This window comes from Lytechinus variegatus, chromosome 13 (assembly GCF_018143015.1).
Source record: "Lytechinus variegatus isolate NC3 chromosome 13, Lvar_3.0, whole genome shotgun sequence".
Classification (NCBI taxonomy): Eukaryota; Metazoa; Echinodermata; class Echinoidea; order Temnopleuroida; family Toxopneustidae; genus Lytechinus; species Lytechinus variegatus.
In genome coordinates this window covers 2,843,622-2,857,104 of record NC_054752.1, presented here as the reverse complement: position 1 = coordinate 2,857,104, position 13,483 = coordinate 2,843,622, and the positions used below count along the sequence as shown (strand labels likewise).

Sequence of the window (13,483 nt, the reverse complement as noted above, 5' to 3'; positions counted from 1 at the left end):
GAGTTAGACTATCCTTTTTCCCCCAAATAATTAACATGCAGAGTAAAGTTTCTTTCGAAAAAGCTTAGTTTAAAATATAGATAAACTAAGTTTATTCATCATTGTAGTTTCGCTGGATGAACTTGTAAATATATAACTCATACTTTTTGATCAGATTTTCGAGTGAAAATATTAAGTTGATGAAAAAGTATGTGATCGACCGTAGAACTAATTAAGATTATCAATTGAAAAATTAACTTTATGAAGTAAAAATAAATTGCAAATCGATAAAACCAAGCTTTCGCTTGATGATCTTTGTTCATCACCGTTCTCCTTTTATGGTTCTTTTTAGATCGGCAAAAGTTTTTTTTTTCGACAATTGGCTTGTCTCAACCATGGCAATCGCCAGGCCTTTCGCTGACCCCCCCCTTCGCACACACGCATACACACCCCCACAGGCGCGTACAACCTAAAAAACATCAACAAAACAATGTCCCACTGTTTTATACATTTCACTTTTATCATTTTTATTTGTCATTTCATTTTTATAGAAACCGATACAGCCATCAGCGTCTGCTGTCTAATAGCCTACTTTCTTGAGATATTCGAAAGACGAATGCTGGGCCTATATACATGTAAATGAAAGTCTCTCTACATGTTTTAGCAAAAGATAAACGAATATTTTGACTTCGATAAGTACATCTGAATAAATCAGGAGACAATCATGAAAAATATTCTCAAAGTATTTTCTGTGCAGCAGAATAAATATTTTTTTTATAATATTCATAACATTTGATTTATTGCGACTCTATCTTATACAGCTTTAAATTAAAACCACCTTTTGACATTATGCCCGTATGACTTGGACACAATATACAAAATGATTGAATTATGCGAAATACCCTATCACGTGAAAGACATGAATAATACAGTCATCTGTTTCCTCTTCCGAACGCAGCGTACAAGTTCCATAATTCCCATTAAGTTTTCTCTATTACGATGGGGAAGCCTTATTAAACCACTTTAAAATGTCTTCGTTAGATAAATAATGTTTAATTCAAGTCTCCAAAATACATACGAATCTAAATTGTAAAGTGTACTTTACGGCGTTATAAAAATCCATGTAGGACCTAGAATTTGTTAATTCGACATGTTTACTCAGGAGAACGAACATATCACCAAGGTAAATTCGGAATGATTCATGCTCCAAGATACTTCAGCTTTGGAAGTCTAATTCCATACCATTCATTTACATAATAATAAAAAGGCTTTGGTTTTGTAGTCTATTTCTTTGTAAGTTTATGAATTATTCGCAAGCAAGAATGGAATCAAAATCGGATTGGAGATGTCTCTTTTCTTGTTGTACTTCTGTGAGATGGTTCATCAATTCGTGCTTTTCGTCGTTTGCTCTTTGAAGCTGTGGAGAGCAAATTGGAACAAGGTTTGAAATATTAAGCAAAATAAGAGAGCCTTTTCATATAAATTCTATAGTGCGGTACTGAATACCACCTGGCAAGAAAACAAAACATTGTACACATTTTAATCATACAATCATGACGATGATGCAACGTTTCGCTGATGTGTATGTTTTTAAATCAGACTTTATATTTTAGAAAATAGATTTATAGCAAGACAACGTTTCTTATAACTTAATATGTTTTTTCTAGCATAATGACTTGAATTCTTTATGTTTGAAATATTTATGTTTTTAGTATGAATATTAAACCAACAAAATAGCACCTATTACACTAGAATACTAATACCGGCATGCTTCATAAAGACGTTATTATTGTGTATCACTGTTATCATAATCGCTATGATCATCATTATCGTCATCAGTATCAAAATTATTATCATGATCATGACCATAATTCGTAATCATCAACAACGCCATTATCGTTATTAGTATATCATAATCATAACCATCGGTCATTATCATCATCATTACCATCATCATCGTCATCATCATCATCACCACCACCAGCCCCATCATCATTGTTACCGTCAGTGGCATAATGAGCCAAAAATTTTGAGGGGGCTCGATATGGCGTATCGCGTAAAATTAATAAAACGATGGGAGCGGAGAATTCTTTTTTGATATATTTATTACGAAAGTCCAAGTTTAGATATTTTTTGACATAATATGTATAAAAGAATATATCATATTTTACCCTTAACCTTTTCCTTTTCTCTTTTTTTCTTGCATCTGTTCACCATGTGATTACTGTCATCATTGTCATTGTAATCATCATCTTCATCACCGTCATCTCCACATCCTCATCATCGTCACCATCATCATTACCACCACCACTACCATCGCTGATACAGCATCAAAGACTTACCAGCTCAGAGAGTTGTTCGATTTGGGCGTCCTGTAGTTTCCGTTGTTCTGCTAGAGTCTCGATGTCAGCCTCGAGTTCATTCACCCTCATCACATCGTGACTCGAACACCCACACGTTACTCCCACATGACGATGATTACCCTCTTCATCCTGAAAATAAAATATTTTAAAGACATTTTACAGTGATGAGGATCTTTACCTGACTGCTAATAAAGAATAATAGACCTGACCAGAGGGCCAACGACTTCATGGTCCTCTCAAAGGCACCTGGTATATGAGCGCGCCGACGAGGTTCCAAACTTGGGTTGCCGAATTCTCAAATATATTTCCGGACAATTATAAGCAGAAACAAATATATAAGTAAGAACAGGAAAATATTTCTTAAACTTAAGAGGTAACGCATCCATGGTGATGAAAGTTGCAATTACCTTACGATAAATGAATATACATGACGAAATATCAGCAATTCGTAATTACCTCATAGATCACTAAAGTCTGGGTTTTTTTTCTTAATGTTGACACCCATACCTACTCAAACAATTGAAAAACCATTTCCAAAAATTTTATTCCAGAATGGCTACAATGAATAGGGTCTAATTTCGGGTTACTAGTTGTACATGGCATTAATACAGGATATGTTATAATCACAACAACTGTTACATGAAAGGGGAAAACGAAAGCTAATTATCGGCAAAGGATAAAACTTAATTTTCTTTTTAAGCTTTAAAGTAGCCTAAATATTGATCTATTCAAAGATTATCAGGCAAGGGCTGGTTATAAACAAAATTACCAATGATTTTCTGGCGGGATCTCCGTCATTGCATTTGACAAATCGTTCACTTGTGTTTATCCTCCCGACCTGTAGTTACAAGCGATAAATGAAAACGTGATGGTGTGATTATTGAAATTTAATTGATTATTTTAACTTTTACTAAATTATAGAGAACTATCGTGTTCTTAACAATTATGCATATGTTATGTGCTATTTCAGACTGTTTTTATTTCAATAGAACTTTGGAATATGTTGAATCAAATGAAGGCAGTCTAACCTTTTCTCAATTTCGACTCTCGACAATCTCATCTTCTGCTTCTTTCTCATGGCATTGTTTTTTGTTGTGGGGAGGGGGGCAAATTTCTTTGTTCCTTTTACATTTTGATAAGTGCCTTTAGAAACAAGGGCCAAGACCTCCTTCGTTCTCTACCTCTTGTTTTTATTTTTTTATTTTATTTTTTTGAAAATGCAAGCCCTTCACTCGAGGAAACTTGTCTGAATATGGAGTCTAAAGCCCTCGACAGTGAGTATGCGACCGATAGACTTGAATATCCTATATGGTCTTCTAGCACTGACTTATACACCCTCATGGATATCACTCAATCCAAAAAAAGGTTCACGTGGCTATATAACTTTATTAAATTAAAATATAGTTAATTTTAGAAAACTGTAACAGAACTAACAATCATCTCGGAAATGATTGTTTCATGTTGAAGTCTCATAACTCTTGTAAGTCCACCTCTCTCTGTTTTTATTTTCTCCTTCTTTCTCTCGTTTTTTAGGAAATATTTTTTCGCTTTCTCTTTCCTTTCTTGCAACATATTGATATCAAAACAAGTTGACAATTATTTATAATTTTATGAATAGGGAAACTATGAATTTCAAGCTCTGTTTTTTAATAGTTTGCCCTTCATATCTTCATCTTATAGATATATCTGTCTTCAATCTGAACTTATTTTGTCTTATTTAATGGTGATGTATTTTCGATGGACGTTACATTGCATTGATATTTAATGAGATATGAAAATAAACCAACTGAAACGGAACCAAACTGAAAAATAGTTTGAATAATGATAAGCATACCTTGTGTGCGATGTTATCCATATGGTTGAGTAGACTGATTCGGCCCTTTCTCACCTCCATCACTGTCTCCATCCATCCTTCCACCCTCGCCTTCCAATCTCTTCTTCACTGCCTCTAGGTCAGTTACCTTCTTCTTACTGTCTTCGAGCTCAGACTATTAAGGAACATATGAAAAATGGATCAATGGATAAGTCTTCGGACTTTGAGCGACAGGGTCTGTGGTTCAAATCCCAGGTCTTATGGCAAGGCGTTGATCTTCATTTGCCGCTCTCCAACCATGTCTATTAAATTCGAAATTACTAGAATGCTCGAGTACCTGAACAGAGTAGGTACTAAAGCCGGGGTAATAGCTCGCAGGAGAAACAAGCATGTTAAGCGCTATAATAGGCTGCATATATTCAGATTATTACAAATTTTGAGAAAGATTTGAGGCCTGTTCATAAAAATTTACAATTGTTGAAATTCTGCTATTATGGCAACTAAGTGTTTTTGGTGTAACGATTGGGAAAATGACCTTTGGTGTTTTGAAACGACCCAACTAGTCAACGCAGACAAATTGGATACCAACCAAGCAATTGCTGAATGATCTTGCAACATATAGGCTATCACTATGAAGAAAGACAAGGAAAGGGAATATTTTTTAAACCTTCAGTGCAGTTGTCACTTTCTTCTCGAAGACTCTCTCATCATCCATCTCCTTCATTCGCCTCTGCATCGCGTCGAGCCTCTCTTGTAGAGCCAACACGTTGTGACTGGGGTGAGGGCGCCCTGTATCACTGCAGGATCTAGCTAGCTGACGATGGGCAGCATCCAGCTGTATGGACATCTCGCTCTTGGCTTCAGTCAGGACCCGCTCGTTGTCTTCTAGGGCCTGGCAGTGTGAACGTGGCACATTTAAGCTTTATGTAACTATATACAAATTGTTCGCGCTGTTCACTTTGCATGAAAATGTCTGATGCACTATAGATAGAAACGAGACTCCGTAAACTTTTATGATGGAAATCGATGATATTAAAACCATACTGATCTAGAGTATACTTCGTTGCTGTTAGACATTCTTTGTTATTCGAATAAGAAAAAAAAAACATGCAGGTATAAGCACCTGGTAACACTGCATAAAAATGAAGAGGGTTGAAGTCTTGGTTTCTGTGACTGAAAAGTACAGGAATAGATAATTACATTTTAAAGGAGCCTACCAAAAGCAGGACATCGGCAATCCCCCAGCCTCCGATATAAACAATGTACTCGGATACATGTTGATGCAACTTTTTATGAATTGAAATTAAATTTGACGCATCAAACCTGAATCGTATGATAGAATATGTCTTTAACAAAAATAACTGAGGATTGCTGACTGTACAATGGGTTAACTTTTACCTTAACTTGTCCTTCCAAGCACCATTTATCTACCAGTAGGTCGGATACCCTATTCATTAGTTCCTTTTGCTTCTCAAGATTGTCTTCGGAGCACAATTTTTCGTTCAGATTGACACCGGATGCAGACACCTCAGAGGCGTTTTCTTCAAAAGTTGCACTCTGTCCAGATTGAATGTTCCCTCTTTCCTCGAGGAGCTCGTCCTGTCTATCTAAGTCCTCCCCTTTTGCTGGAATAATCTGTTGAGCTGGATCTTCTGAATTTTCATTTTGGCTTTTTTCCAATGAATGATCGGGATGCTGGTTTGATACATGGGCACCACTGACGTCATCTATTTCGGATTTGGTATCGATATCTTCCGGTAGAACTTGACAGGAACCATCAACCATCTCTATCACCTTTCCTTGGCTTAATCCCGACACCGGGATTTCGTTTGAGCCCTCATTCGTCGCTGAAGCAGATGGCATGCCCTCGTCCCAACCAGCCACTGCTTGCAGAGCTAGAGAGGTCATCTTCTGCATCTGGGCATCATGGCAACAAGATCTGCAGTGCTTCCCGCCTCTTCCCAGGTTCCTACAATCTTTCACCTGGAAGTGATCCTTCCTGCAGGTCATCTTCCTCGCATCTGTTGCTCGACGTCTAGCATCCAGACAGGCTTTGTTCATCTTCTGTCGCCTCGGTGTTCGACGACGCGTGACGTTGTCAGGTCGTTGCAACTGCTCCTCAGAACTTTGTTTTCCAATCTCTTTGGTCGGTGTAGGTACCTCAACAAGCTGCTTCCCCCGGTTCTGAAAAGAAAATTTGACAACTTGTTTAATAAGCCTGCCAGAATGAAACTGAGACTAAAACAAATTCGTTTGAAAACGATCGTTATTAGTATTACTGTATTTCTTTTAATTTCGATATATAACGGTAATTATAGTGTCGTTTAATGACAAAGACCGAAGTGATTATCGATAATGTCGTCTGGTAGGATTATGCAAGCCATTTTTTCCAAACATGGTCAATGGTTACCATGCTAATAGACCAAAAAAGATTAATATAAACCCATTCAGACAATCATTACAAGAGTCACCGTATACCTTCATGAAGTCATCGAAAGACTCGTCGCTGCCCAGGAAGCGGCCAAACTCCCTCAGCCTTAGAATGATCCTCTCGGCTTCCTCCGCCGATGCCGAGCTATCCACCTCTTTCAGGTAAGCCCTCACCGTCTCTCTGGCATTCAAAGGTGATGTCATCGTGGCTATGTCATCAGGGAGGGACAGGAGGTTCTTGTAGATGACTTCCATCTTGGCCTGGGCCAGCTGCCTCACTCGTTCCAGAACTTTAAGGATACGGTCCTTGTCGAGAAGTAGATTTCGAATTCTGCAAAGAATTATTAAGCAAGTAAATTTATTTGAAATGTAAGTTAATGGGACAATAAGCGTATAATATTTATTTCTTTCTGTCAATTCAGTAACTCTGATCCGATGACACATTTAATCATCACAGTATTTTGCCTTACCTATTGTCCTTGTGTTTTGCTTTCACTTTCAATGAGTTATTAATTGCGCGATGGTATTTGATGCGAAGGTTAGCTCGGGCGATGGTTCTCCTGGCGAGCAGCAATTTGTAAGTCCTCCGGGGGCTTCGTCTGCTTTCTTCCATTGATTCTCTGATGGTGATGTCTTGATGGTCCAATACATCTTCCTATAGAAGAAAAAGAAAAAACGGGTACTGTCTGTTTTGTGTATCATTGAGTGTCTTGATAAATCATTCACAGAATAATCCGCACGACCATCATGACTTATATATTTATATTTTTTATATTTTTATTTTTTATATAGAAGGGGTTCATTTGGGAGAACTAAGAAGATTCACTTTTGTTGAAAAGGTGAAAATGTTCAAATGTGTTTTCTCTGCTTAGTGAGGCGCGCCTTGAATTTACAGTATATACAGAACAGACATTTTGTGTTAATAGTGTTGATTCGCTCGCAATATGTTCTGCACAGGTTTGGGTATAATGTTTAATAAACCAAAAAATGTTTGGCAAACTTACAGGCGCTCTTTCACTGTTTCCATCGCTTCTATCCACCGACCGGCGAACGTTGGCTTGATTCTGTCTTGGATTGGTTGTTTGGGATGCTGATGTCGGTAGAGGCATGTTTGAGGGGTGCTCAGCGCCTTCGTCCCCGGGATGGTGGTCGCTACCGCCTCGTTCAGCTTCATACTTTTCAAGCTGTGTTATTAAATCGTTGACATTTTGCATTTTGTTATGATGTATAATAATCCAACGTTATGACCTATATCTTAACCATAATGAGAAATGTAATAAACGTATCCCGATGGGAACTCCGAGAGACTCCTTTAATAGTTTTTTTTAGCATTATTATCATAAAACTGTCTTGGCAATTGGCAAAATTGAAATAATGAGCCCACCCTTCATAATCAAATTAATATATTTCCAGATATTAAAGGTGACTTTTAAGACACGTTTTAAGATATTTTTTCTTCAACAATATCAAACTAAAAAAGAGCTTTTGGTGCATGATCGTGGTCTTAACGAATAGAATATAGATTAATTTTACTTTTCTATCCAAATCTACGATTTCACCTTGTTTCTTAATGTTTCGATCGTCAGTTTCAACTTTCGGATCTGGTCGTAGAGCTCGGCTTGTTTGACGGCCAGTTTAATGACGTCATCCTGTTTTACATCAAGCACCTGCTGCTGGGCGTTTCCTTGGAGTTTTGCTAGTTCCAAGATTCCCTTCAATTTGGCGGACTCTCGTTGGCTGGAAATCAGTCTTCTCTCAGCAATGTCTATAATATATTAAGAAGAAAATATATTTAGAGGAGGTGGTTCGTGGTTGAAGAGGGGATATATCCATGGGCGATTGATTTCTTTGAAAAGAGGGGGCAGGGCAAAGAAGGTGAGTGATGAAGGTGATATTAATGATGACACCCATCCCATTTATTTTTCCCCTCTTTTTTAGGGTTGTCAAAAAACATAACGACGAGAAAATCGAAAATGTGGTCAACTATTGTTTTTTTTTGTCAAAACATTATTTATGGAAACAAAATTAACCCCTTTTTGCACCCATCCCAAGAGATTTTGGGTCCGCTATTGGTCAGAAAATGCAAGGCTACTATAACCAAAAGCGTATACATTCGTAATTCCGAAGGTTCGTTAATCCGAGGGCGAAATAAGGTTCGTTGTTCCGAAGGCTCGACAATCCGAAATCGAAATGAGGTTCGTTAATCCGAAAACGAAATGAGGTTCGTTCTTCCTTTCGTTTTCGGACTTACGAACCTTCGGAATTACGCCACAAATATTCGGATTAACGAACCCTTTTTCGTTTTCGGATTAACGAACATCGAGGTATTGGCAATTTACGTGTTTCGGAATTACCAACCTTCAGAATTACGAAGTGTAACCTAACATGCCTAAGAAAAGAAAGGTCCGGTCAGATTTGGGATAAGGGCTAGAGCAGGGCCTACATTTTTGTTGAGTATGACAAAAATGTGTAGATTTTACAAAATATTTGAAAATTTATCATGTTTTCCCGGCTTCGAAACATGTTTTTTTCATTTCATGCACCAAATAAATAAGTATGCGCCTTTTTTTAACCAATACTGGGTAAATATTTCGTCAACTATCCGTTTTAGAGTGTATTTACTTAGTTTTCTTTGGAGATCTTCAGCATCTGTTTCTTGTTTTCTTGCATATTCCGTTAGTTGCTGGTTGATCACGTTGAGACGATCGATTTGATTCTCCAACTCAGAGGTTTCTTTCCTAAACTCCTCCTCAGCTTTCATGAAGTGCATTCCTCTCCTATAAGATATGGGAAAATAACTTCATGCCGTGTCGATATACAAAGGGGACCGAAATCCCTGTTCAAAAAAAAAAATTACTGTTCAAATAGAATTTCGTTTCAGACTCATATCCTAGTTTGTGGATAAGGCCTACACTGCTCATGCAAAAAGAGTTAATAAGTATATATTTTTAGAATGAATATAGAATTACATATCCCCAATGGATTGAATTTTATGAAAACAAATTCCGTTTTCCTAAATGTATAATAATAATAAACATTTATAAAGCGCTTTATAGGCATTGTTTTTAATCGCTGGAATATTGTTTATTTTCATGTTTGAATGATATTTTGTTTGTATCCATAATCATTAATTGGCATCTGACTATAAGCATGTATGATGGTCCTGAAGTGTGCTCGATTACACTGGCATATAGAAAAGGCGCCCTTTCACGAAAATTGTCAGCATTAACAATTTATCATTTTCTGACATTACTAAACATTTACAATCAAAGGCGAGTTCTTATCAACCAATAAAAACCAAGGATATACTGAAACTGTCGGAGCTGAAAACTTTCACCCCCCCCCCCCCCGCTGGACAATGCTTTGTCGCTCGGTGATCAGCGACTTTGGTCGTAAATTTAACGCTGTGACCAGAGGATCGCAAAAAAGTCGTAAAAATCGCTAGCAAATTCGGAAAAATGACAACTCATTGTAACAATTAAAATGGCAATCAATCTTAACGATTAGTAACCATGGTAACATATATACTCACACATCTCGTTCCTTATTCCCCTTCCGAAATCTTTGTAATCTTGATAATCTTGAATTTTCTACTGTATCCTCGCCATTCTAGAGAAAATTGATATGTGATCATGGTGAAACTCGAGTGACTGCGCTTTACTCTACATCTACGATTTTAGTTTCTGTGGCCATTATTTCAGTTATTTGTTGTTGTTATTTGAATTTTTGCGATCATTAATACGCCATTTAGTTGGTACTTGGATGCGGGACTTCAGGCAGTGTTTACTGTTTCTTTAATAACTTCTATTTGAGAGATAACAAAAAATATCATGCATATATTATCTCTTTTTTATTTATAGCTTAAAACCAGAGATCATTGTTCAAGACGTTGATCAATGCATGCTGGGTCGCAGTCGAAGACTAATATTAGCACGGTTTTCAGCACAATACCATGGCATATGTTACAACCATTTTCCGAAAAGGTAATAGATGTTACGTCATCTGTATAGAAACTTATATAGCCAGCATGGCCAGTATGTTGATGAAAGGCAGTGGCGTAATGAGCCCAAAAAATTGAGGGGGCTCGACATGGCGCATCGCGTTGCGAGCGAGCAAGCGAGGAAAATTTTCGACATTTTTATTAACAAAAATCCAAGTTTGTGATAGATTGTGACAAAATATTTGGAAAATACTATCATATTCCACCCTAATCCATTTCCTTTTATTTTCTTTTCTCATTTTTTCTTGGTCGTGAAAAATGTGGAAAGGACGGGGCAAGAGCCCCCCCCCCCCCAGCCCTCTCCCCATCTGTACCCCATGATGAAAGGTGAAAAAGTGACAATACCGAGTAATGTATTTCCACCTCGTGTGAATTACGACAATGGTTACCTACCTGGTCCTCTAACACCGTCTCTCTGCCCCGCCCAGAGGATCTCGTCAGGGAGAATGCCTTCACCCGACACCAAACACCGTGCTGCTTCGCACCCGCTGCGGCCCTATCGAGGGAATTGCACTTTCTTCCCCCTCTCAACAAGCGCCGCTCCTCAGCTGCGCTCTGATTGGCCGAAAGTTTGTCGCTGTTGCGAAGTAGCTCGAAGTTTTCGTCTTGCTCTTCCAGCGACCCGATGGCCTGTGAAACAGTGGCTCTTGCATTTGATTGGTCCATTGTGTCAATTTTTTGTTTTATATTGCCGATTTCCCTATTGCAAGTTACTTGAATGAATCCAGCTGCAATTTAGAAATGTAATTTAGAAATAAAAATGCAGTATGAAACGCTAAATATTATAGGCCTGTATCCGCATTAGGTTCCATGCAGTACGTACGAAACGAGGCATGTAATCATAGGCTATAAGATCGGTACAAATATGAAAAGAGGGTGGGTGTTGAACATGAAAATCAAAATGTCTATGTTTATTTATATACATGGATAGCTATACCGAAAATAATGGGGGGCACCCCTAGGCCCTACCCACACCCCCGGTTTCCGCGGCTCATTTGCTTAATGACATGATTATGAGTACCGGTACCATTATTTTAAACATTGAAGAATAATATTAATTGCACTATCTATTCTCATTTTGTTTTAATCAGTGAAAAATGAGCTATTTGAAATATAGGAATCAATGCAATAACTTAGATATTAAAGCAAATCGCCCATTTTATTTACTTCAGATAGTGAATATAAGAATATTATGTAACTTACCCTTTTTTTATTACGGCCCGTTGTTATTCAACGAAGCTTATGGAAATGTTGGAAGAATTCCCAACATAATTTTGTTTATTTTCACAGGTTTCTAGCAAAGTGACCTGAAATAAACCCGTCCCAAAGTTAAGTGTCATTGGGAAATATTGTAAACATCATTCGCTTGGCATGCATTGGGTGCATGACGACAGTCTAGCGCTTCGTTACGTTTACAAGCGTTTGTGACGCAACAATAGGTTCTCAGAGGTGCATGCGCACGCGCTTGAAGCACAAAGTGCGTTGGCCTCGCGCATATATAAATACCATTTTCTCTCTTTCACCCCCCCCCCCACCTTATTTTTGTTTGATAGTAATTACAGCTCATAGATAGAACTGAAGTGATGCAAAAAAAAAATGAAAACATATATAAAAGAGTAGTAAAATTGTGATTTGGCAGATGTTTCTGAATTTATTCACTCATAAGTTTACCTTATACCATGATTATACTACCCCACGAAAAAAAGGACATAATAATAACAAATTGTTGTATTTCAACCGCGGAACCGGGGAGGGGAACTTCCCAACCCCCTCGGAAACATCAGATATTAGTGTTTGTGCATCAAAATATAACAAGTGAGTATCAACTTACCCTTATTTTTATTACGGCTAGTGGTTATTCAACATGTTCAACAAGGGCTATCGAAATGTTACAATTTCCAACATCATTTTTCTTATTTTGGCAGGTTTTCCAGTATATGACTTGAAATGAAACGCGTTGTGCGTTCCCAATATAGTGCTTCGTTACGTTTGTGACGCAACAATTCAGTAACGGGTGGTAGAGTTGCGCACGCGCATGAAGCACAAAGTGCGTTGGCCTCATGCATATACCATTTTTCTCTCCCCTCCCCTTATTTTTGTTAAAACTTTCTTGATAGCAATACAGCTCACAGAACTGAGATGATGCAAAAAAAAATGAAAACAGATATGAAAGAGCAGTAAAAAATGTGATTTGGCAGGTTGTTTCTGAATTTATTCACTCATAGTTTACCTTAGACCATATGTTCATACTACCCTCCGAAAAAGAGGACGTATAATACAGCGTGTAATAATAATAATAGGCATTTGTATAGCGCCATCTATCTAAAAATATTCTATTCCGAGGCGCATTGTTATTATTATTACCCCGGCTTTAGCTCGAGCTGCCTTTCAGCGCTCGTGCATTCAAGGAATTAATCCTGCCGGGTACCCAGTCACCTCACCTGGGTCGAGTGCAGCACAATGTGGATAAGTTGCTTGCTTTTGCTGAAGGAAATTACGCCATGGCTGGGATTCGAACCCACGACCCTCTGTTTCAAAGTCAGAAGACTTATCCACTGGGCCAATAATGTATTTCAAATTCTACACTTAGAATTAACAAGGCGTGTTAACGGTCTGGGAGCCTGCCATAAAAACAAAGGTAAGATATCATTTTCGGTCACCATTTAGCCATTCCTTTCAGTCAGCCATTATGTAAGTCACTTTCCATGCTTTCGCAACTATGTTTGATATGTTTGATGCTAACGTACATTGGCCTATATATAAGCATGATAAAGGCAAAAAAAAACAAGTCAAAGCGGAGGTCTTTTTATGAAGTAATGAAATTAGCAACAAACCTTTAATATTCCTCTTTCATTTTCCTTTATCTAGGTGTCAAAGAAAATGAATTCGAGAGATATC

General features: G+C 37.8%; 1 pseudogene; it reads right to left on the bottom strand.

Annotated features, from left to right (window-relative positions):
* Window positions 1-1,266: 1,266 nt before the first annotated feature.
* LOC121426912 lies at window positions 1,267-7,761 on the bottom strand (annotated as a pseudogene).
* Window positions 7,762-13,483: the final 5,722 nt, after the last annotated feature.